This window comes from Bombus vosnesenskii, unplaced genomic scaffold (genome assembly GCF_011952255.1).
Source record: "Bombus vosnesenskii isolate JDL3184/JDL3185 unplaced genomic scaffold, Bvos_JDL3184-5_v1.1 scf7180000013285, whole genome shotgun sequence".
Lineage (NCBI taxonomy): Eukaryota > Metazoa > Arthropoda > Insecta > Hymenoptera > Apidae > Bombus > Bombus vosnesenskii.
The window spans coordinates 676861-701812 of NW_022882938.1; the positions used below are offsets into that span (position 1 = coordinate 676861).

The window sequence follows — 24952 nt, forward strand, 5'->3', positions numbered from 1 at the left end:
GAAGCTGATTGAGCATGGAATGTGTAATGTGAGACTGTGTCGAGGGTCTTGGTGGTATGAGTATTTTGATATTTGTGACTTTTCGCACTTTATGATGATACAATGGGAAAGATTTCAGTGTATTATCTTTGTTTAATATTTAATTTTGGTAATAAGTTACTAACGCGTGGTAGTCATCGGAGTCGATGAATTTAATAATAAAATTATCAATCACGATTGAAATTCTTGGAATTCTAATAGCTGTGATTATAATATGGGTTGGTCTGTAAAGTTGGTGCAAAAACTGAAGAAAAATTGTCGAGCGATACATTTTCTCAGAATTAGAATTTCATTAAGCAACTTGTCCACTGTTCAATTATCAAACTTTCCTTGCACTTAAAGTAAACAGCATTTTCCTATTCTTCCGTTATTGCATCAAAGTTCAATATCGTCTCGTATAGTACAATAAATTTCATTGTTCCATAGGAAATCCAAGGTCGACGTTTCAAGATGAATCTTAGCCAACTCCAATAACTACAGCTTGCTCTACCGAACAAGCTAATAACGCGATTAAGTTCAGAGTATGCGCGAGATCTTTGATCTCAATCAACATATAATGTATTCCCTTTGACAAATGTCGAGTGTCAACTACGAGGAACGCCACTTGGAATTCCATTTGTCGGTTCGGATGTTCGATTCCGTGGGATTAACAGCGGAGAAACGTGAAGGGCAAAAAGGAGAAAAAAAAAAAGGAGGGAAGCGCGATAATAACGCGGCGTAAGAGGTGGTAATGGGCAGGAAACTCGTGTCCTCGAGAAAATAATCTCGGGGAGATTAGGCGAGTCGTTTAGCGGAACAGCACGCTCCATTCAGATGCAAATGTCTGTCAACAGGTACCCGGCTCTGTTCTCCGCTTGCGCGAGATACGCTCTTTTGAGAGAGCCCCGGGTCATCCCATCTCTCCTCTCCCTTTTCTTTTCTCTTCTTTCACGTGTCGGAAATTTTAAAAACGATTAACCCCTCCGCAGAGAGAACGAGAGACTTTCTACTCCAGGAGAATACTGATTCGCCAGCTTGACAAACGCGACGACTCTCGAGCATCGCTTCCAGAAGGTGTTTAACATTTTATATTTTAGACTTTCATCATTCAATGACGTATTTGCGGTTCTTCGGATTTCAATCGTGTTTGTATTGGCACGTTGCGCTTCGTTCCGGCATATCGTGAATATTCCAGCGTGTTTCTTCAGACCAGACTGAAAATTAAAGATGCTTCGAAGATCAGGTCTGCTCGAACAAGTTGGCGAATCGTGGGTATAAAGCGCTTAATAGAAACACGGTGGAAACTCGGACGACCATAAATATGCGTTTAATATTGTTCACGAATATAAGTTGAGATAGAAGAAGGACCGTCGCGATATAGAAATCGTTCTCAACCCTTTCCATGACACAGTTGACTGCGAGTTATCCCTGCCTCGACCTTAAGTCGAAAATACCACGGATCAAAATGCACATTCGTTCCCGATTTAGGTTTCACTGCGGTCCAATCCCAATTTCATCTACCTTCGATCTAAACCTCGCATGGACTTGTAGCGCTGTTGTAGTGTTAAGTTTTTGTCGAGACTAATTTGTAAGTCGAGCGTGCTGATCTCTTTACCCCCTTTACTCGTAAGAAGAAGAGGAATCACGAGACTGGGTGATAATAGACAAGAGAAATGAACGTATAATGTAATTACGTACAATAAGCGAGTGTTTGGCATAGACAAAATGTATCACACAAATTTTTGTTAACCGTGTTACGTTAGCTGCCGACGAGAAGGTAGCGTTAACTAACGTTTAATGCAACTGGCAGTAAGTTCCACTTTCGGCTAACCTGATATGTGTGGGAATACTGACACGGGAGAGGATTAAAGTTGTTCGACAGTAAATTAACAATATATATAATGATTTATTCAAATCTTACTCGATTTCGATATTGACAATTGACTGACAGACCGACGGATATAAAATTCTTCGGTTGACAAAATGATAACTAACTCTTCGAATGGTAATTATTCAGTTGACGAACAGTAATTATTGTTACTGACTTCTCTGAGTCGCTACATTTATTTATATCTGTTGGAGATGAAAAAACGTCGGGGTCTTTCTTTTGAAAATGTTTGGGAAGATCCCCAACGTTTGTTCAAACTGCCGACTTTTTTTACAATTTAAATTGTCTTAATATCGTTATAAAAACATAGTTAGATAAGTTTTTGCAAGATATAGCTTTTAGCGGCTTTAACTGCCTTTCACTTCAAATACCGTAAACACGGTTTCAAATAAACGTTTTAAATTACCTTGATTTGAAAGAAATTATCAAGTTTACTTTCGCGTTACGGAACGCGCGGGGCGCGGGACGTGACAAACCGTATTCGTAAAAAGTGTCTAGAAACGTTACGAAAATTGTCGTATACTTGTGTAATTGTGTATATTACACACCGCGATAATACCGTAAGCGCTCCACTTTCGACCATAATTTCCTGATATATTTCACCGAAATTCCGATCAGCAGCAATTTCACCGGCCAAGGAAGGCAAAGGGGTCGCCGATAGTCGTAGCGATCGGTTCACCGTTTCCTTCGCTGTTTACGGTTTTTCAACGACTCGTTCAGGCGCGTTTATTCGTCGTGGCGTTCCGAGAAAACACAGATGAAAATCTCACGCGGCAAATGCAAAGCAGTCGCGCGCCTCCGCCTCGTTTCTCGTGTTGCTCGCCCTGAAAGATCGTATCGACGACGCTGGAAACGGGCTAAAAGGGGCGACTAATGCGCCCCGACTTCTAACGAATCTGCCGTGCGATTTAAAGGGGGTTCAGATCGCGGCTGCAGGCGTGTTTCACCGAGGGACGCTCCATAGCCATTGGAATAAGATTAACAGGAAATCGTGGTTCGCACCTGCGCGTCCGCAACCCATCCTCTGGCGTTCGTACGCGAGCCTACAATTATACGCTTAATCTCGATTTATTGTACGCCGTAATGAGCAGCGTCGAGGGCGAAACAGATCGTTTGCATGGAAATACTCGCGGATTCCGACCGGCAGAGAGTATTTCGTATGGGGATTTATTAAAAGTAAGTGGATATGAATGGGCGAGGAGGTAGAAGAAGCGCGAGGGTGTCTGTTCTTGCAACGGGCTTATAATGTGCGAAGATGTTGTGGCGCGAAATAATTGAGTTAATGGTACAGTGCTAAGTCCAAGTCGATACAACGCGATAACGAGATACGATGCGCAGCCTTTTTACTCGTATCTACAGTGTGATTTATTAACTTGCGTGATAAAATATTTCGATATGGAGTGTACGTGTAATTTATTTGCGAGTAATTTATCTATGAACTGTCTCGCTTAGTTAAAACTACAAAAAATAGAAGTTTTATCATTTCATTCGTGTCGTCTAATTTTCTCTGTCTAATTTAAAACACTTGATCCGTACACAGTACAGTTCCGATTAACCAAATGGAAAAATGCACGTTCGCTGTGATTATTCTTCAGCGATCGTCGCGAATCTTATTTCGCGCAAACGAAGAAATTACCGTCGCATTCATCCGACAGTAACAGATGAAGAAACTGAAGGAATTCACATTTTATTTTTGTTAATAAATCGCATTAGTATATTATCCACGATGATTTTTTTAATTAGCTTTTTCGTTTTTATCGTCTCGTATGTATAGTCCAATTATCCCACACGATTGATTATCGAGTACGCCGGATAATCGAGATTCTACTGTACTGTGACTTTTTTAAAAGATAGAAGACGCAGGAAGCTTCAGATGTTTTAACGTATCCTGAAAAATGAATAAATTTAACATACAACATTTCGTCTCTATTACTTCCGCTATTGTCGTTTGTAATATAATTCGTCTGAGAGAAGATGCGATATTTGAACCGTATAGAAGCTATATATCGATCGATTTCATGAATTAAAAAGTATGGAAAACGTAAGAAAAACGATCGTGTTAGAAATATTATCTTTTTCATTTACCATTATTTACGCCATTCTCTTGCTTCTGCTTCGTACAAGTAAGAAGCAAGATATATTTGTTTCGTAAGAATGTACTCATGCGATAAAATGAATAAAAAGTGATCAATTTAAGAGGCTCGCTTCTTCAACCAACCAAGCACATTTTCCTTTACAAAATTCGATTATCTTGGTACTGTATATGAGTAGCATGGTAGCGGTGGAGGAGATCATCGGCCCTTGGCCTTGGTGAATCGTGGAAGCATAATTTTTACAGTGACCTCGCTCAACGGAGAAAAGAGAGACTCAGGTATTTACGATGGCACTCGACCGGTGACATGGGTTTCTGAGACCAATGAATTTTAATTCCTCCACGGACCCTGGGCCTCGTTCTTCGGATCCTCTGGGGCCCGTGCCTGGCAGCCCCGCTGCGACACCAAGCCACGATGATTTAATATTTTAAGAAAATGAAAGGTCCACCCTTAATTTAAGCTCGCCGTAGATGGGTCCGTGTTCCTGGCAGCGGGAGACCCAGAAAGCTATTACCCAGATATTCGATTCGACAGTTCGGACGATGCTTTCGTATATACCAGCCCACCCTCTGCCCCCTTTTTCCCACCCTCCGTCTTCCCTCTTCTCAATAATCCCTCTTCACCAGGCTTCCGATGCACCGGACACGCGATCAAGATTCCTAGATCTCGTATAACGAGCCCGATCGACGGCCGAATTTGAGAGAATCGAACGTCATTCAGGGAAACGTGAGGACAGTTGGGAAAGTAGGTTCGGAGTGGATTTTTTCCATCCGAATACATACTGAGAGCAATGGTATTATTATTTACAGCTATTATATACTTTGATCTCTAACGATTATCTACTTGACCTGAAGATGATGTACTAGCTCAAGTTAATCTACTATATCATCTTTGGGGGTTAGTTCGGAGAACATTATAATATCAGAATGATCAAATCCATAAAACTGACGGATTATCGATTTGGCAAAATACACGTAGACTTTCATCGAGGAGACTAGAACTACCAGATCTATCAAAATGATGGATCACAGATATTTGTCTCTACAATTACTGAAACTAAGCAAGTGCTTTTAGAAAAATTAACATTGACTTTGAAACTGATCATTTTTACATAATACCACTTCAATGACACCGTTAAGATAGTCCGTTGTAAATTCGTCGTCATCTTATTCCACGGTCAGAGAGTTGATCGACGACCTTCGATTTAGACTCCAAATAGAGAAAACACACATTGTCCCAAGAAATATCAGAAGAAATTCGTGCATATTCAAGAATATAAAACCTAACTTCACTGTATAATTTTTCAATTACATAACCATATCATTCTCACAACCTCCCATTAACAAACAACCTTCCTTTCCACACACCCAATCCCAATCCTTTCCATAATCCCAATTCATCAACTAAAAAATGAAAAATAAAAAGGAACCACTTATCGAACGGAAACATACAAAAATGGTTCGTCAACAGGAGGCACGGCTGGTAGAGAAGCACGCATTCCACGCACGTGAAGGGCTCCGTGTTCGGGGCCTTAGGACTCGACTCGTCGCTGAGGAGAGGGTGGACGCAGGCGGCGGAGGAGGGGGCCGCGACAAAGGACATTCTAGGGGGCGATTCCCCCCTCGCTCCTCGCCACCGTCCTGCCTTTTTTCTCCCTTTTTCTCCTTACCTGAGAGACTGCGGGACCACAGAGCCTCTCGGCGTTGCCGGTTCGACGACTCCGAGCATCTTATGGGTCGCACCACTCCCGGCAGAAGGCCTCGAGAGGCCTTATCTCCGGGCCCACGCAACGCGGCACGTCATGCCACGCCATTTTTTTCGATCGATCGAGCTTCACCCGGAGTTCGGCGGTCTTGCGGTAGTCCGCACCTCGGTACCGTCTTTTTCAAATTCGACTCGTTACGCGGTATTGTTGCCTGGCGAAGAGACGAGAAGACTGGCCTTTGTGCATTCCACGATGCGCCTATCAATTAAGAGACGCTCGATCGTTCACGGTTTTAATCGAAGGTCACGGTTCGCCGATTGGCTCGGCGTGAAACACAAGATACAAAGGGACCAGGCTATATGAATTTGGATTAATACGTGTCACACGATTCGTTGTAAGGTCTCTCTGTTGTGCATGAATCAGGAAGAATTGTTTAGAGGAAGATGAGTAACAGTGCTTTCACATGAAGATACGTGTGCAAAAACCCTTTACATAGTAATTTACCGAGTAATGGTATTAGTAAATTGTCAAGATACAGCTTGAGGGTTATAAGCTTCTCTTCTACGATTTTACACGGATACCGTGCCGTATATAGCATGAATATCTTTCTGTATTTTGTTTCTGACCAGGCATCTCGTACAAAAGTGTACTAAGAAATCGATTTACGAGGTTCGAATAGATACGACCGACGATGTAATGAAAATTTGGAGAAGAGATATTAAAATTGATCAGAGAACGATTAACAAATAACAGAGTTCGATTTATCGTAATACGACCATAGTAGTAGAAGCCTAAAGGTAGCAATAGCAGTATCTAATAGGAAGAACACTCTCACACGGGGCTCCCTTCCTATATCTCCTGGTAGGGTTCACGCGAGGCATACGCCCCACTTCTCGCGGCCGATCTACCCAATTTCTGGTCGATGTAATTGAAACGTAACCCTATTGTTAAGGCGTAATTGACTGACACCGCGCAGCCTCTCGGCTCGCCTTAGCCGTGCTGACTCGATCGGATCTCGAGCTCGAAGCAAAAACACCAATCAGACAGCCGCGAGCAAAAAACCAGCCTGGTAAAGCGACTAGCTTCTCTCTAACTTCTCCTTCTAACCCCTTCTCTATCTCCCTTTTCCACGATCATCTTCGTTTCACCGTGGCTCATCGTCCCTCGTTGTTATTTCACGGACGTTTCTAACCAAGAGAAAGAAAGGAAGAGAGAAAACCGATCCGTGGCGACAAAACCGTCCCTTCTTCTTCGCAGACTCTGGAGAAACGAGACTTTCCTCCTTCGATTCCTTCAAATCGAACTCGGCTGGACTCGATTTGTCAACCGTGAGGCGAACGCGACTCGTCGTTTTCGTCGGGCTACGTCGAAAAACACGGCTGGTTATCGCGATCGCGAGCAACACGGAGAAAAAAAGAGGCCCGTTACCGTTAGACCAACAGGGTGGACAGGTTTCGGCGCGCAAAACGCGGCAGATATCAAACGACGATAAGCAGAAGACCGTAGGCAAGAAAGTGTCATGTTCGAGCAGAAGCTTTCGCTGGGCGATCGTTGGCCCGGCGTATGTAACCGGACGGATCGAGATCCATCGGGTGCCAGGCAAAAAGTTAATAAAGATCTCGGACCGACGAGGTAAACAATTCCCTCGTGGCCGCGGTGAAGTCAACTGTGACGATACCTGGTCGAATTTTTGACGATGGACTTGTTTCAGGAAGGTAGCTGCAAGATTCCTTACGCTTTCGCGTAATGTTTCGTGCGCTTAGAGCGTTTAACACGATTTTAGCACGATCTTAAAAAATTTGTTATTGTAATTGGACATTTTTGATCCCGAAGAAATAACCACGCTCGATATTATAACGCGGCTTGTATCTCAGCCAATCATCACTTCGCGTTCGCTTATAACCTCGGCTGACCTTGACTTCGGATCATTCGAGATTTTTCAATAACCATTGGCGTACAAGGGGTATAATAACGTAGCATTTTGTTGAGAGAAACAGCGGAGCCGAACTCGAAGCAATATTCGCGCCTTCGATTGCTTATTACGTAGAAACTTCCTTGCTCTACGATCTTTTTAATCCTCTTTGCGTAAACTATCAAAAACTTGATAGTTGACTATTTGACTGTAAATTAAGATCATGCTATATATAATGATTAACAATAGTTATATCGAAACTAGCCTGCGAACAAAAGACTCCCAATAAGCGACAATAAAATGGGTTAATAAAATCATGTTTGATACTTCATTAGCTTTCTACATGATATCACAGACGCATCCAATTAGCTCACAAAGCTACACTTACTGGACCACACAGCTCCCTTATCTTCGCTCATCCATCATCTATCGAAACCCAAAACGACTTGCACATTTTCTTAACAACTTCCTGGCAGATTCCGCAACAACTAGAAAATTGCCACCATCCGTCACAATTAAATCTCACTCGGCTGATATCCTGGCAGACCACGCCTACCCACGTCTTCATAACATTCAATCGAAGAAAATTCATCGGCCAGATAATAATGGCGGCCAGGTTGCGAAGCACGTGTTTAAAGGACCTTCGAGCTTTCGAAGGCCGAGCCACGGTGTGTAATGGAGTAACCCGAAGCACGCGGCGCTGGAGGGGATATCTCTGGCAGGTATCTCTGGCGGACAGACGGACGACGATGGGGTTGAGAATGGAAGCGAGAGACGATGGACCGACCGGCAAGGGTAGAGGATTAATTAATAACGTCGGTAATTGGACTCCGTTCGATCTAAGATAGCTTGTATAGCCCCTTGCTAGGCTTGCATACCGCGGGGGATATGTGCTGCACGGTTGAATACGCTCCTCGACTCTTGGCCTTATGCAACTCGGCCAGCCTCGAGCTTCTTAGCGGCCACGATCCTTCAGATGACCCGTATTTCCGTCTGTTCCCGTTAACGTTCGGTCATTTGGGACTGGGATCGCGTCTTCCAGCGATACTCGAATCAATTGGATGCTTTTCGTCCGCCAGGATCCCTGCTCTGGTGTTCTAACCACCTGCTGAGCTGTACGAATTCTGAGTACGACCTGTCCGGGGATATTCGTCGCGGAGAAAGCAAAAGTTCCAATGGTTTAACGGATTATCATCTTTGAGGAAGATAGAGCGGTATGTTCCTGCTGTTTCATATCTTTATGAATGCGACTGAGGAAATTCAAACTTTAACAAAAGTAAAGTTGCTTAAATCACGAAACCTAATCGGAGATTTTCTGACCATTTGTCAGGATTTTTGTCAACTGTTGGTAACAAAAACACATTGTTCCTGGTGTTTTTGTAAAGAAGGTATAGTACGTTAATAGTAGGAGCAATTTCACGGGAAAAGTTTAGTTATCTTTCAGTTAGTTATTATTGATTATAATTATTTATTCGATCTATTGAAGCACAATGTGTTGAATAATAATATAAGCGTAATTGTTGACAGAAAGTAAAGAGGGTGAAACAATCAGTGACAAACACGATAATGAAATTAAGAAGCTACCTACAAACACACGAATGCATAATTTCCACGAGAGAATAGTAAAGAAGACAGAGGCACACATACATTTGTATTACTACGAAGAAATAGTACTAATCAAACAGGGCAAACGATATGATCACTGCAATGGATCTTTCGTATCAAGATTGTTCCTCGATCAGCAGATCGTTAATGTCTGAAAGCGGAGCTCCAAGTTTTTGCGGGCGTAGAAGTTCTCCGCGAAGTCACGCGGCTATCGAAGCGGCGCGTTTTTGCGAAACCTCGGATCGTCCATCGCGATACACGGTGGCCTTTGCCTACACACCGTGTCGACGAACCTCGAGTCATCTTCCTTGTGTGTATTAATATCAGTAGTCGAGATAGAATAGCCACGATTACCGGTAAGGCAAGAAAATAAGATCGATGACAGGGAACATTAATAGAGTCCGTACACGGACCCGGTTGGCGTCATTATCGCTCAGAAAGGAATAAGCCCATTCGGTCTCTCTGTAATTTCAATCTGATCGCGACGCGTTGTTCATCAACCAGGCGAAAGAGAACTGAACCATGGTTCGTGAAAATGAAGTCATTAACGGTCTAATTTTCGTCTTACGATTGCGCCGGATCGTGTCGGCGCAAAAAGAAGGGGAAAAGATTCGCGATAGGAAAAAGGGGACGTGTTATCCGGCTTAATGGCCTCTAATTATATTTAAACCGCGTGATGGGATCGATCAGCCACCTGATCAAGGACGAAAAACCCATTCCTTGCGTCGCGTCGTATTAACGACGATCGGTCTTGAGAAGACATCTCGCGTAACTTTTTCTACGAGCGTGTTCGTGTGGTTGTCATCGTCATTAACGCGATCCCGGTCGCCGCGCCGGTGTATATATGTATAAGGCAGTCCTCGTGGTGCGTTTATGCGAAGTAAACAGTGCGTGGACGTGATTTAATTGAAAGCTGAGGTGCAGCTCGACACCGGCGGTGCAGCACCGCGGCCTGGGACTCGTTCTATGAGTCAGAGTGCAGAAACAGAAAGAGAGACAGAGAGAGAGAGAGAGAGAGAGAGCTTCTCTCAGTCAAGAAGTCCATTGACTTGCCGAGTGACGTAAGCAATTAGTGCGCTGTTTTGTTTGCGCGAGTACACACGGCTTAAAGTTGTTTGAGTTCGAGTTCGAGTGGTGCACGGTTAGGCTCGGTGACTCGCCTCAAACCCTTCTTCCAACAACTTACTCCCCCACCTCGACGGAGAACCTTCCGCGACCTCACTCTCTTTCTTCTGCCTTCTTCTTCCTTCTTCTTCGTCCTTTTTTCTCTTCCTTCACATTCTACTCCTGCCCCTTCTCCACCGAGTCAAGCCAAGTCTTCTGCTCAGCCTCTTTCTGCTTATTCTTCTCCCTTTCTTGTTCAGCTCGTTCCGTTCTTCTTCTGCTTTTTCTTCCCTCGATCAAACCCTTTAACTTCTCTCGCGTTCTCTGTTCGACCTCTGTCCACCTTTCTATGGTCGCTTTGTCTCTGCCAAGCTGCTTGTTTCCTCGCTTCCCTAAATCCCCCACAAGGCCTACCAGATAGTCGAAAGTCGTTCTTTTTTGAATATGAGTCGTGTAATTACACTGGATTCTCGAGCTGATCTTATAAGCGGATTTCGTTAATTACATCCGCGATTGGATCTAGCCAGCAGCGTTTTTCCACGCTGCCACGACGAAGTTTGACGTCAATTGAGAGAGCTATCGATATACTTGTCCACTGTTTTTCACGCTGTAAGCCAGCAAATTCGCTTTTTCTTCGTCGTTTAAATGCGACAGTATCGTGTCACGACGTCGATACTCGAGAACACGCGTCTTTTAACGTCTCCTTTGCAGTCACTTCTTGTCGATGAGCTGGACACTCGATCAAACGGGGTCTTTAACGAAAGTCGAGTTCTTCAGAAAGCCATTCGACTGTCAAACATACCGCACCTCAAAATCCCTCAAGAAGTAAAACTCTACGAGATCTCCAATGTCTCCAAACTATGAATCAATAATTCTTCCATTGATTTATCCTCTGACTTATCATCGAATGAAAATTAAACTTACAATAATTGCTTAATACGATAACAAATTTGTTACAAAAATTGAAATTCATTCGACAGGAATTAGATGCTAGCGTATTCTTTCGCACATCTGGCAAAAGACAAAGACAAGGGTAATTTTTATTATAAAATCTACGATTGTCCGTTCTCAATCTCGTGACGGTGAAGACGGCATAAAGTGACATTCGATCGATGGAAAAGCATGGAGAAGGACGAAGAGAAGACAACAAGACATCGTTCTCTACAATAAAGACTAGAGACCTGTTGAGTCACGTAGAGCAAAACGTGTCAGAACTGTTCGTCGCAGTTCCCAAAACGATCGTTCCGTGTTATCGCTTCGGTTCCTCGGTTCTTGAAGCCCGAGAGACTTTTGGGCGCGACGTAAGGACGCGACTTTTCAGGTTTCCGAGAAGAAGTTTGCACGTTAAACAGGCCCTCGGCCTTAAACGGGCTGCCCCGACGTCCTGGCTGACAACTTCCTGAGATAAGCCGCGCCGATAGAGGCGTAAGCTCCCCTTCCGCCACCTTCTGCCGTTTCGAGCGCGCTCTCATACTGTCTCTCTCTCTCTCTCTCCCTCTCTCTCCTCTCTTTCTAGGTCTCCTCACCTCATCGAGTTTCCTATCTTATCTACTACAAACAAGAATTACGTTTGCCGCGTAATCTCCGGCCAACCCGCGATTTATTGCACCATGCGGTTGCAGCCCTCGCAAAATCGGAAGATCGCACGCGTCACTGCAGAACGCCTTGCGAAAGTCGCCCGACTCGATTCTACTTCCATTTCCTTGATAGGGTTCGCATTAATTTATTAGAATCCGCGAACCTAATCGATTCTCACGTTTAAGTGTGAACGTGAACTATGTAGATCTTTAACTTTATACTATTCTGTTCACAAGAATCAGTACATTTAATAAAGAATTTATATATTCTACGTTATGATCGAAATCAATAATAAATAACAAAATCGAGTCTCTTTGTTATTTACATTTTTCTTTCTCTGTATTTATCGTTAGATCTCGTATGTTTCATAAATGATTTCATGAATTTCCTAATTAATTCATCTAGAAATTTCTTCGTGTTGTTTAAATCAGAGGATTGATTGACTGACACAAATATGTAATTGCTAATTTGTTATTTCCATATAACTCTTGCAAATTACCGTTACAAATTATTCCATAACTTAATTTAGTATTAATATAATTTTGGTGAGTTAATTGTTTCCTTGACAATATGGATCGATTATTATGTTCTGTATGAGATCGGCAATTACTCTAATATCTAATATCCAATACGTACGCATAGACAAAAGTATTAATTAACGTCGTCGCAAAAAATCAACATCGTATCTTCGTATTAAATTCATCTCAACGTTTCAAGCACAACATTCTCGATCAAAAAAGCAACGCTCTCGAATTATAATTCGCAGTTTATTTTGCCATTTCGGTGGAGCAAACGGAGAAACCGTTGGAACGTTAGCGGACGAGAAGACCGTCGAAAAGGCCGAGCATCGACTTCTTTTTTCCTCCGTTGTTCGTTACACCCTTGGACCCCCGGCTGCGCGAGTTCCCCTCCGCTTCGGCGCGTCCACGAGCCATGGTAATTCCCATTCCAGCTCATTCCCCAAGGGGTTAGTTTTCACGCGGGTTAGGCGAGTAATATGAGCTGCCACTCAAGGGCCGTTCTGTATTACCGGTCGAGTAATTATGGCAAAGCCTCCGCGTACGGACACGTCCAAAGCAACGAGAGAGGCTACATTGCAACGTTATGAGTTTAAATTGTTGCTAAAACAACCGGTCGACCGGTTACAAGGGGACGAGAAGTCGTTCCTCTGTCACGGTTCACCCGCCGAGTAATTAAAGGCTCGAACCTCGTTTCTTCGCGATAGGGAACTTGAAACACTGAAATACCCTTTCGTTTCGCAGTTTACGCGATTTTAGCGAGTATTTGTGGCACCAGATGAGTGCTTTTAGAAACTGAATTGATTCAACTTCGCTATTCTAGAATTCTTTCACTTCGTCAACGAGTGAAGTATGCTTTTCTTATGAAGCGGGTTCGCGAAGAACAGAAGTCGAATGTTTCGGAATCTGTTCTGTGTTAGGTCCTTCGAAATGGCCCCTAAGTAGGTGTTCTTGGAATTGGGCTCGTTTAAATTCTTACGTAGCGAGGAATTTGAGAACATTCTATTAAATGGGTATTTTGAAGATTTAGAGATCGTCTCTTTAACGATGTTCGTTAGTAAACTCATTTTCTGTTGGATCTCTAAAAACTGCATTTCCATCGATTTGAAACTTCCGCTGTAACGTCACAGCGCATTAAAATATCGTCGTCTTATCCTCGTCTTATCGAGACGAACGTCTCATTGTTATCAAATAAATCGGTGTCCGTGTGCTATTTAGTAGGATTCTCTTCCTGCCGTTCGTATTTTTCATCCAATGTCAATTTCCATGGAAAAACAAACTCTCTTTCGAAATCTGTACACTTACGTAGTAAAAAACCCATTCTCGTTACACATTTTTCCAATCTACTAGGGAAAAAGAAAAAGGAAAAAGTTGAAATTCGAATTGTAATTTCCGGGTATCATATTCTAACGCGCAATCCCGTTGGAAAAGGCAGGTCCCTGGGAAAAAAATTTCCGTTAGATTTTTCGTCGGGAGTCGGAAGTATCGATCGCGATCCGTTAACGAGAAACGAGGAACGATACGTTCGTAAGAGCGACGGGCCAGTCTGATTGGAAAATACTTCAAATATTTCGAGTATTCTTTCAGCCGGTCGATGAAAATGCGTTTGACAGCCTTAATACGCTTCTGTTTAGTCGACGAGAGTGCGGCTGACAGCCTTGACTGTACCTTATTGTATCATCGGCGAGGGAGGGCACGCAAAACCCGCGACAAGTGTACCAGCAACCTCTCTGTTACGTAGCTCGAATTATCTCCACAGCGATATTCGCTCAACTTATGCTATGTCGCGGATTTCATTTCGTACAAATTTTCTTTCTTTCTTTTCCACGTCACCTATCCAATTAGTATCGCATAAATACACGTTACTATACCGACGTTTACTCTGCTAAAACTGCTGCAAGCTCAGTCAGTTAACGCGTCTTTTAATTCGACATTATTTTATTCGTTACCTATGATGATTTGTTCTATTTTTTTTTTTCTATTAGATGACAGATACTTACTTCATTTACTAACAAGATCGTTCTTTTAAATGAATTGCGATGATATTAGATAGAAGATTATTTGATATAATAGCTACAGCCGACGTATCTCAAAAATACACAAGTGGATCTTTGTTTCCTTTTCGCAAACAATCGAAGCGCGAAGGTATTCGTGATTAAAATTCATATACATCGTTGTACGAGCTTGCGAATGCGTTCAAGTTTACAAAAACGTTTGTCAAGTGTACGATAATGAAGGCATCTGGAAGTTTTATCATAATGATGAGAAAATATTAAAAACAATTGTTATATTTTTATTAAACGATTATAATACAGTATGTTTTGATTGGTCGGTTGATTTTTTAAGAGTTGATTTTAATTGAAAACGTGAAACAGATAGAACGAATAATTGTTATACAATATTAATATTGCTGAATAATTTCACGGTTGATATCACAGCGTGGTGATTAGTGCACGACGCGTAGCTCCAGTTTAGCATACGGGTTTAAATTTTATATCCGTACGCTGGTATTTATATTAATTACTGGCTATATTAGCCTAATTGGGCTTATTAGACCCAGGATACATATTTGTGCAACGCGAGATACGAAGCCCAAAGGACCGGCGTATGTATGCGCGCATGACTTTGCGATCCCGGATCTAAATTCCGGATCTACGAATTATTCCATTTACGGGAGAGCATCGAAAATTCCTCGCAGAAACGTATCTAGGTATTTATTTAAGGAATTCAATTTAAATTTCTAATACTTATACGCATATTGTCGTTTTATTACTGATACGTATATGAATGGAAATTAACTTCCATCGATTGCTAACAATAGGGATGAGCAAGAATTCTTTGAGAAACTACTAGTCTATTGTAAATATTCTTCTTATTTTTGCCAGTTGTATACGTCATTCGTTGGTACTATACATTATTATTATTATTGTTGTTATCATTATTATCATTATTATTATTATTACAAATCTCACGAGTATATAACTCTTTAGTATGCAATTCGGTTACAAGTCGTTTATGGGTCACAACGTTTTATCATTGTACTTAAAGCAAGATTGTATAGAGAAAAAGGTCATTGACTCATTTACAATTTTCCTAATAATATTATTACATTTACATTTTTATTATTATTGTTGTTATTATTATTATCATTATTATTATTACAATACTCACGAGTATATAACTCTTTAGTATGCAATTCGATTACAAGTCGTTTATGGGTGACATTTTATCATTATACTTAAAGCAAGATTTTATAGAGAAAAAGGTCATTGACTCATTTACAATTTTCCTAATAATATTATTACATTTACATTTTTATTATTATTGTTGTTATTATTATTATCATTATTATTATTACAATACTCACGAGTATATAACTCTTTAGTATGCAATTCGATTACAAGTCGTTTATGGGTGACATTTTATCATTATACTTAAAGCAAGATTTTATAGAGAAAAAGGTCATTGACTCATTTACAATTTTCCTAATAATATTATTACATTTACATTTTTATTATTATTGTTGTTGTTGTTATTATTATTATTATTATTATTATAATTATTATTACAATACTCACGAGTATATAACTCTTTGCTCTATAATGATAACGTTTTATCATTATACTTAAAGCAAGATTGTATAGAGAAAAAGTTCATTGACTCATTTACAATTTTTTTAATAATATTGAAATCGAAAAAATTATGGGTTTCATAATCTCACATTCTCTATTTTTCTATAAATTTCGCAAGTGACCTATCGAAATTTTCGTTGTGTATTCTGTATCGTTGTACTACACGATCATATAATTCTGATAAAGATCATTAATCATTAGATTAATAGGACCACGAAGTGGCCCAACATTTGAACAAAAGTGTCCAGAAGCTTGAAAATAAAAATCAGCTACTCCGAAACTATAAACCTCGTAATACACAGTTTACATCTCTTTGTTTCAATTAATTTCCTGATACTTTTAACTGATACATTGAATTCTCCTGGAGTCGGACAACATAATTCAAAAATTCGTTTATCAATGAACTGTATTCCAATATCCAAGCGTAACACGATGTTCACCGTTCGTAACCAACGAGACTGGACACCATCGGTAGAGCGTTGGAAAACACGGATCTCGAGGTATCGATGCGCGAAAGTCGCGAGCCGCGACGGTTACAGCGTGGCGCGTCATTCATCGTGGCTTTTCCGGCTGTTTATCGCGATAGTCTGGCAAACGGGAAACGGTACAATGGCGGACACGCTGGAACAAAGAGATGGTCGTGCAGGTATCGCGGCGTCGCGTCGCTTGGTATCGCCCTCGTAACGTCGTTCGTGTCGCAAGGGTGCAGTGATAAAGAGACGCTGTGGCGAAAGGGAGAGGGTGACGCGGGCAAGGGATCGACGAGCGCGAGAATGTCAAATCGATGGCGTGAGAACGAAGAATGACGAAATGAAACGAAAAAGAGAACGGCGCAAGTTTGTTCGTTAATAGGAAGGTTTAGTGTTAAATATCCTTCCTTGAAGAATAGATTTGACGATCTTCAACAGATATCAAACCTGACACGTGATACTAAAGAAAGTTTATACATAAAGGTACTTCCTCGTTCGAGCGTTGTAAATACATTTCACAGCCTTGAAATTCTAGAAATAGAACCGAAATGCCAGATTTCCACCTTACTCACAAGTATCCTCTCGACGTTCTATAGGTATTTTGTCAAACATCGCCGTTAATTCGCCATTACGCTATCAACACGACGAATTCAGGTCCATTATTCGCGAAGGTTGCACGTGCAGAGATATCAAGAGAAAACCTAGAAAGTAACACAATGGTTCGGTCACGGTAAAAACGTCTTAGCCGTATCTGTTCGCAGTATCTTTAATCGCGCGGGGTATCGATGGAGTGGGCAGCGTGGGCGATTTACAATCGGCGGCGAACGAGATCGGGCCAGCTAAACCGAAATTTATTGACCGCGTCGCGTTCGTTCCGTTAGTCGATTTGGGCTTCGCGCCTTTAGATCGGACGATAAATAATAATTTGCCATCGCGTTGACGTGCAGTCGCGTGTTTACGAGCCGCGGTACGAAATAATTCGCTTGCCCCCAGCGCAACAACGAATTCCTCGAACGATCTAATTTCTTTCGCGATTATCCGTCGTTTTCCGAAGCAGACACCCTTGCACTCGTGTATTTCTCCCATGAATTTGGACTTAATCACCGCGAGTCGCTGGGGAAAAATATTAAAATGGTCTGCAAGTGCAAAGAGGTAAAATTTCGTTGGATATTCTGGAACATCTTGTAGACAATGGATTTCAAGAATTCCATATTTTAGAACATATGTCAATATGTAATTTAATCTTATAGCATTTAATATAATCCTTCTTTGATATATTCAGACGATACAGGCAAAGGTTAGCGACGAGTATGACCTTTTTCAAGAAAATTCTTCCCTATGATCTTCCTACGTAGAATCGTCGATCGACGACGTAATCGACCCAAGCATAAGTTGACTTATCGACGCTTGTTATCGTTAACAGGTGTAGCGAGACGAAATACGCGATAATCGACTCATTTCTCCATTGAAAATGGCCGTTTGTTTCAGAATGGCAATTACTCGTTATCTTAGCGTTTCCGGGTGTTAGTGTTATTGTTTCCAATATGCGGAAAGTAACTGCCAATAAAGGAAAACGGCCCGTATCGTCTTCATTACCTCGCAACGTTTCCTCTCCTCTAGCCGATATTTAACGATCCCAATTTGTTCACTCATTAATCAAACCGTGGTACGACGAGCCAGTTCACCCTTACAAAAACACCACTTAACTCTCTAATTTTAGCTGCAACTTTCGTACCGCAAAAAGCACCACCAGTTAAAACTCTCAAGCTCTGCTACACGTTTTCAGATCAAACTGTCGAAAGAAAAAAGCCGGAAGCCTCTGTTACCAAGTAAATACGAAACAGAGTGCATAACTCGTTATGCACAGTGTCTCTCAAAGCAACGATACGAAATCCTTAAAACTAACTGTATACTCCGAATCTCAGAATAACAGTTTAGAAGCAGAGAAACAACACCGTACACCATTGCGAAAATCTATCCTGTAGCACATCAAACAAGAGTGGAATTCCGTTTCGATTTTCGATCGATCGCCATCACGAGAGTTTCAACCATCGGCTTCAACTGCGCGCGTACACATGCATATGTATAATAATAATAATAATAATAGTAATGATAATAATAATAATGGCGGCGATGGTTGCGCCGCCGCGAGAAAATAATGTGAGAACGATTTCTTCCTTGGCCGCATCATTATCTCCCTCTTTACTGTTCGAGGCGATCGATCTGTCGAGCCGATTCCGAGCCCGACCGGACAACCCTGCAATTACTATCTATTATCTCCTGGCGTGGGTGTAGCTATAATCTCGCGATCGTGTCGAGAGCCACTCTTCTCTCCTCTTCTCTTTCCTCCTTTGCTCGTGCCTCCTTTCTCCTTCAACCACCCTCTTCTTCTCTATCCTACCTTTCTCTCCTCTGTTCTATACTTTCGACCCTGTTTTCGCTCTCTCTCTCTTTCTTGCTCTTGCTCTCGAAACCTCCGTTAACGGAAAGCAGAGCAAATAGAAAGAGAGAGAGAGAGAAGAAGAAGAAGAAGAAGAGAGGTTCAGGAGGCGGGAGGAACAGGCAAGATATCGTCGAACCAGATGAAGAGAACGAGGAACGGTTACAATGGCGCGGTGTCGTGCGCCGACACGACGAGAGAAACCGGTCTTTTCGCCAGCGGATGAAAATCCACCACCGGTTTCCGGCCACGGACAACTTCGGGATTATTCCGTTTCTGCGATTGGAGACACTGTGGTGCGGACTCAGGTCAACTTGCCAACTTGATGGCTGACCGATCGAATCAGGTATTGGGATAGTGGTGGTTCTAGGCGATGGGATAACTGTGTGCTTGGTGATTGGTGATTTATGGAGATGAAGATGATGAAAGGATGTTTGATTGGTCTTAATGTGTTATGACAGATTTTTTACAAATATTTATCAAGTTAATTTCGTGAAATCGTATCGAAAGTTGCGTTATTTAACGATGGATTAAAGATAGAAATTTGCATGTTCAATTAGTCCGAAAGCTCCTTTGCAATTGGTCAAACGCGAAAGCATCTTCTGAAACTGTGGAAATACAATTATCGATATTATTCATGCAACAGGGAGCAATTAACAGCGGCAAGTACTCGCCATTGCTGGATTGCGATAGCAAACAGATGCGTAACTGACGAAGAGAGAGGGAGAGAGGGAGCAGTTGGTCCGTTTTCGAGCCGTTATTTTGTTCCTTGAACATTCGCCTCATTAGCATATGCAAATATGTACTCGACAAAAGAGGGTCAAACTCATTTATGTATTTCGATATCGATACCTCTTCCATTTTTTTCTCTTACCACGATTTACTCCTGCCTCGAACTCATTTTTTTCCTTTCCTTTACAAGCACCGGCTACACTAGCAGATTTACGCGCTACCTTCGTCGTATACACACGTATGTACCTTATAATTTATCATTTTTGCCACGCAGAGTTGAACAGGTGAAACCGCGCTTAACCACAAGTCGTTTATCCGACGAATCGCGTATTTAACAGTCAGCGTTGTATAGCTGGCCAGTTTGACAAAACGATGTATGCTTGAAATTTTCGCGGCGTGTTGTTGAAAAAAAAAAAAACATTTCAAAAGGTATCCAGGAAAAGAGTTAAACCGGTGACGAAACTGAAGCAATTTCGTGTTCCAAAAACGACGTAGAAACCGGACGCTTTTTCTGTGCGCTCACGATTCAAGCGAATCATACGTGGAGATTCCGCGAATCCCTTTTCAAAAATGATTCAACGTTTCATACGCGCAGAATTCCCACAGTTGCGAGAGCCGGCGATCGCCAGTTCTTCGTCTTCTTCTTCTTCTTCTTCGTTTCTGCCTGTTACCCCACCTCCCAATCCATTCGTGGATCCCCCACTAGCCATTCCACTTTTAAAGACTCGCGCGGGGGCTCGTGGAGATTCCAGATGGTCGTTTTCTATGGATTTACATTATTTACAAACTGGTTTCTCGCGATGTGAAATAAAAATCGGTGCCTCCCACCCAGCACCCCGCTGGAGCCACCTTCGGCTCCGACAGAAGCGCGCCGAAAAAACCGGGGAAAGGGAGCTCGAGGACGAACTCTCGAAAGACGAACGACTCGCGCCGCATTGTACGACGTATATAAGCGTGTCCCTACGAATCGTAAGTACGTTGATGTAACGCTTCGACCCTAGACGTTATATACACCGTGGGTCTAAATTCGTGGTACAAACGAAGTCAGAGGAATTCTATGGCTGAAAATAAGAGGAAAATCAAGGATAACAAAATCGCGTTGGCCAGTTGATTTTCTAGAAAATCGAGTTCCAGAAAATCAAGTATATATTTGTAGCAATGGTTCTATAAATTATACGCACATTTTTCCACTGTATCTCTTTCAAACTGTATCGCTATAGCTGTGTCACATTATAGCGTTTAATGTATGAAACACATAAAATATCTATGAAACACTTTTACAATAAATGTTCACTTTGGTGATTAACTGTACAAAGGAGAAGGCGTGTAAAACGATAAGCTTCGCTGTAATTGTTACGTAATAACTTCTCTTTGATCGATGAAACACGGTCGGTTTTAAATAAGTCCATAATGGTTTTCGTGCAGATTTGGAAAAGAGCGGCAGCACCAAGGTAATCACAGAAGCGATACGGCATTCAGATAAAAGCGGTTATTTTCGCGTAGAATCGTTTTTGGTCTCGCGATCTGCCCATTTAATGTATAGATGACGGCGTAAGAGCGTTGTAACGCGGCGGCGTTGTGACGCCTGTCCGACGTGTAAAGCGAACGCTAACTCAATTTGCGCGGTTTTATCGTCCCTCCGGCCGGGATAAATAACGCGAAAAATCAGCGGTAGTTTGTTCATTCGCAAGTTCGTTCCCGGGCTTCACGAAGGATTAATTGATTCGCGGTGGGACACACTTCGAACGTAATTATTTCCTTGATTTTGTGACTCGCGGTCTCGCCATAACGAACCTTACCCGAACCTGCTCTAGAGGGAAATATATTTTATTTAAATCTTCCACTTCCATCATTCGTTCTCTTCATAGTGTTTCGTCACTTGGAAATTAGTGGAAAAATATCATCAAAATACAAGGACGTTTTTTTGGGTCAAACTTGAAAATTATTTAACCGAATAATTTCCTAATATAAACGAAGAATTTCTCAGCATTTTCTTGTAATTTAGTTTTCTATCGAAAGGTACTAGAACGTTGACAAAAACAGCGACGTTTTCTTGAAATCTTACAGTTTTGTCGTTTATTCTCCTTATTCCAAGTTTACCACTACTGCAAGTTAGTGAAAGATATTGTTATAGCAAGGAGAACGTTCTTTTGATTCAAATCAAAGAGTCCTCGTATCGTCCATTTACATTTTCAGATTTGTTTCAAAGTTTATTAACACAGTGACATCGGTATGCTGTCGCATGCATGTACTTTCATCTGCCGCACAATTTTGCAAGGTAAGTGTGTAAGTGGAAAATGCGACCGCGCTTGAAGAAACAAAAAAACGTAGTTTCACGTGTGTCGTTGGCAACGCTTGAAAAATACAAGACGTTGATTCACGTTCCCTGGCGTAAATGTGTTAATACAATCACGATATCTCATATCCAATAGCATCGAAAGTTCAACAAATTTTACTCCACTCGCATAACATATCTGTAAAAGTTTTCCACGAGATGCATGTAAATACACACATTGAATCGCTGTACGTACAACTTTACATAATCTTCGATTCCAATTTCCCATGGAAATATCATTTTCCGCATGTTTCATGCGTATACGTAAAACTTTACATATTTCCAGGAGAAATTCTTAAGATTATTTTACTCGGGTTGGGCGTCGCTCTTAATTAACGCCTCTATGCCGATTAGACTACTTCTAATAATCACGATACCGCTGACACTCCGTATTTCACGTTTTTAATGATCCCATAAAAACTTGTTCCCTCGTTGGCACCGAGGAATTTTCAAAGAAGGCAGAAGAGAAAGATAAAAGAAAGTCGTGGCAAAGGGAGAAAGAGGAGACAAGAAGCATCCGATGATCGTAGTACGTGTCACCCAATCAACCGGTTGCCCCCGGCGTGGCGAATTAATATAATTTATGAAAATGAGCCCCGCCGTCGATAGCCCCTTGATTCTCGCTGGCATTCGAAAGCCTCGATTCGAGGGGCTCGGTCGTGTATACAGGAATTCCGCATCTAACTTTCTCGGATCGTTCCAGGATTTTTCTTCCTTCGATCGTCTATTTTGCCTCCATCTTTTTCCCTTCTCTCGATTGAATTGGTTAAATTACTTTAACGGTCCAACTAATTAACGCACGATTTCTAAATAAATGGAAATTATAATTGAAGGAATAAATGTTAAGCAGTTCGTGGATCTGCATTCTGCATAATATCGAATATCTCCGAAGCAAAAGAAAAAAAGGAAAGAAAAGGGCAAAATTGCGAAGATCGTATTTTGTACTTTGGGATTTAATCTCTCTACAATCCTGCGATCTTTACAGTTTGATCTTCTTTTTATTTCAGCAAACAGAAAGGATTAGTAAAATTTAAAATGACGTTTTAAGAAGACACCGAATGTATAGAACGTATAAAGGAGAAATTTTGCGTATCTAATAGATTTCTATCTTACAAACTGGAACAAAACTCGAAGTTATAATGAGAAATTTATCTTGAATACAGTTTTTATTTTGTAGAACATGTCGATCAAAGTCTATCGCGGCTATGGCAATACCATGAAACAAAGGGTTAATAAACATACATATGCCGATAATTTCACGTACCGCTAACTCGAGATAATCACTGCTTAAGAGAACTTTTCTTTGGAATATTCAAAGGAACAATCATGACGTCAGGTTATCACGCGACTTCGCCGGAAACGCGTAATTTTTCCTGCTACTTAGTGTTCGATAGCAGCCGAGTAATGAATAACAGAACAAAGAAAACTTGTACTTTCAGATCAGCGATTGTTCCTAGTATTATATCAAGATATACTATATACACACATAAGATTATACGGTTCCGGTATTTAAACGCACGCTTACGTCCATTAGTCTGTTTCGCTCGCGAATCGAGCCACGAATCTCGCGCGTTTCGCAATTAGCACCGGGTGTCTGGAACGAAAGGGAACGAACTGGTGGATGGAATCGGACACCGGTACGATTCGCGAATCTGCATTGCAGATTTCGACCACTTTCGTCTCGATCGTGCGACTCGTTTTACGCCGTTCCCTGTGTTTTGCTCGAATTCGAGCAACGGAAACGAATATAGAACTAAATTGCGATAATGGAATATATCTCCATGGCAGTTTGCATATAACGAATCTTTTCTTCTTTTCTTTTTCCTTTTTATGTAACTGTTATATTGAAATCGTCCAAGGAAAATAGAAATTCTGCACTAAGGTGGTTTCTGATAACGTTTTCGTGGAAAATAACTGGTGCAAGTTAGCGATTCATAATAAAGAGGAGGTTGCTCGTTCTACTCTTATCAGTGGAATTTATTGCTTCCGAAGTGTCGCAAACATAATACGAAACACGCAGTGGCTGGCTGGCTGTTGCATAAATTTTCGGACGATTCATTGCGACCCACGGAAAATGGACAAAGCTTTGCTTCACTTAACGAAATGTGGCTAATTGAGAGAAGAAATTTGAGGCGAAGTTTACTGAATTCTAGAATCTGCAGTGCTTGGTAATCGAATGAAAATCACAAGGAAAAATATCTTTCTTGTAATTACAATAATATTTCATAAATGATAAATTATTCTTGGCTGTGCAAGTCATTATTAAATAAGCAAGCTATCAGTTATATATTACTGTTCATAAATATTAAGATATCTGCTGATCTTGCACATGGCGTAATAATTTACCTAGGTCATGAAGGAAATGATTAATCGAGGATTATCTATTAATAAATGTAACGATCTTTACATATGAAATTCGTAAGTGTGAAATTCGGAAATGTGTTTCAGATTTTTTCAGCTAAAAATTACTATACATCGTAAGGATGCGATCGAGTTAAATTAGAGCGAAAGATGAAGAACAAGATGACATGATTTTGTACTTGAGGAGGTTCCGCTCATGGTCGTCGCGTAGCGCGTTTCAAGGCCGAGGATAACTACGCAGAGTGAAAGAGCGAAAGTCAGGGTCCTGGTGACAAGGTGCCACCACCCGACAATAATTCACAATGATCGTATCGAACGAAACACGTACTCGATATCAAACGGTCGATTTGACTTGTTTCCAGAGTGCAGCGAAATAGAACAGAACCGCCTTATCTTCCGCATAAATTTTCTTTATCAACTAGACGTTCTCCTAGCGTTGAAACAGAAATATTGTTGCTTAAGGTTGTTCCAACATGCTAATTTATGAAGGCTAAATGAATTTGGGTTAGAAAGAATTATCGATTTCGGTTTTATTCCTGAAGGATGTTTTTCACAATTTTT

General features: G+C 41.4%; 1 protein-coding gene and 1 long non-coding RNA gene across 2 annotated transcripts in view; both read right to left on the reverse strand.

Moving 5' to 3' along the window:
* LOC117232300 overlaps positions 1-24952 on the reverse strand; it is a 296390-nt gene that overhangs the window by 64243 nt on the left and 207195 nt on the right. The window lies entirely within an intron of this gene.
* LOC117232173 lies at positions 1924-24137 on the reverse strand. Its single transcript, XR_004493077.1, has 4 exons — positions 24126-24137; positions 20545-20550; positions 12756-12757; positions 1924-2008 (listed from the first exon to the last, which is right to left on the reverse strand). It is a non-coding gene; the product is annotated as an uncharacterized LOC117232173 (long non-coding RNA).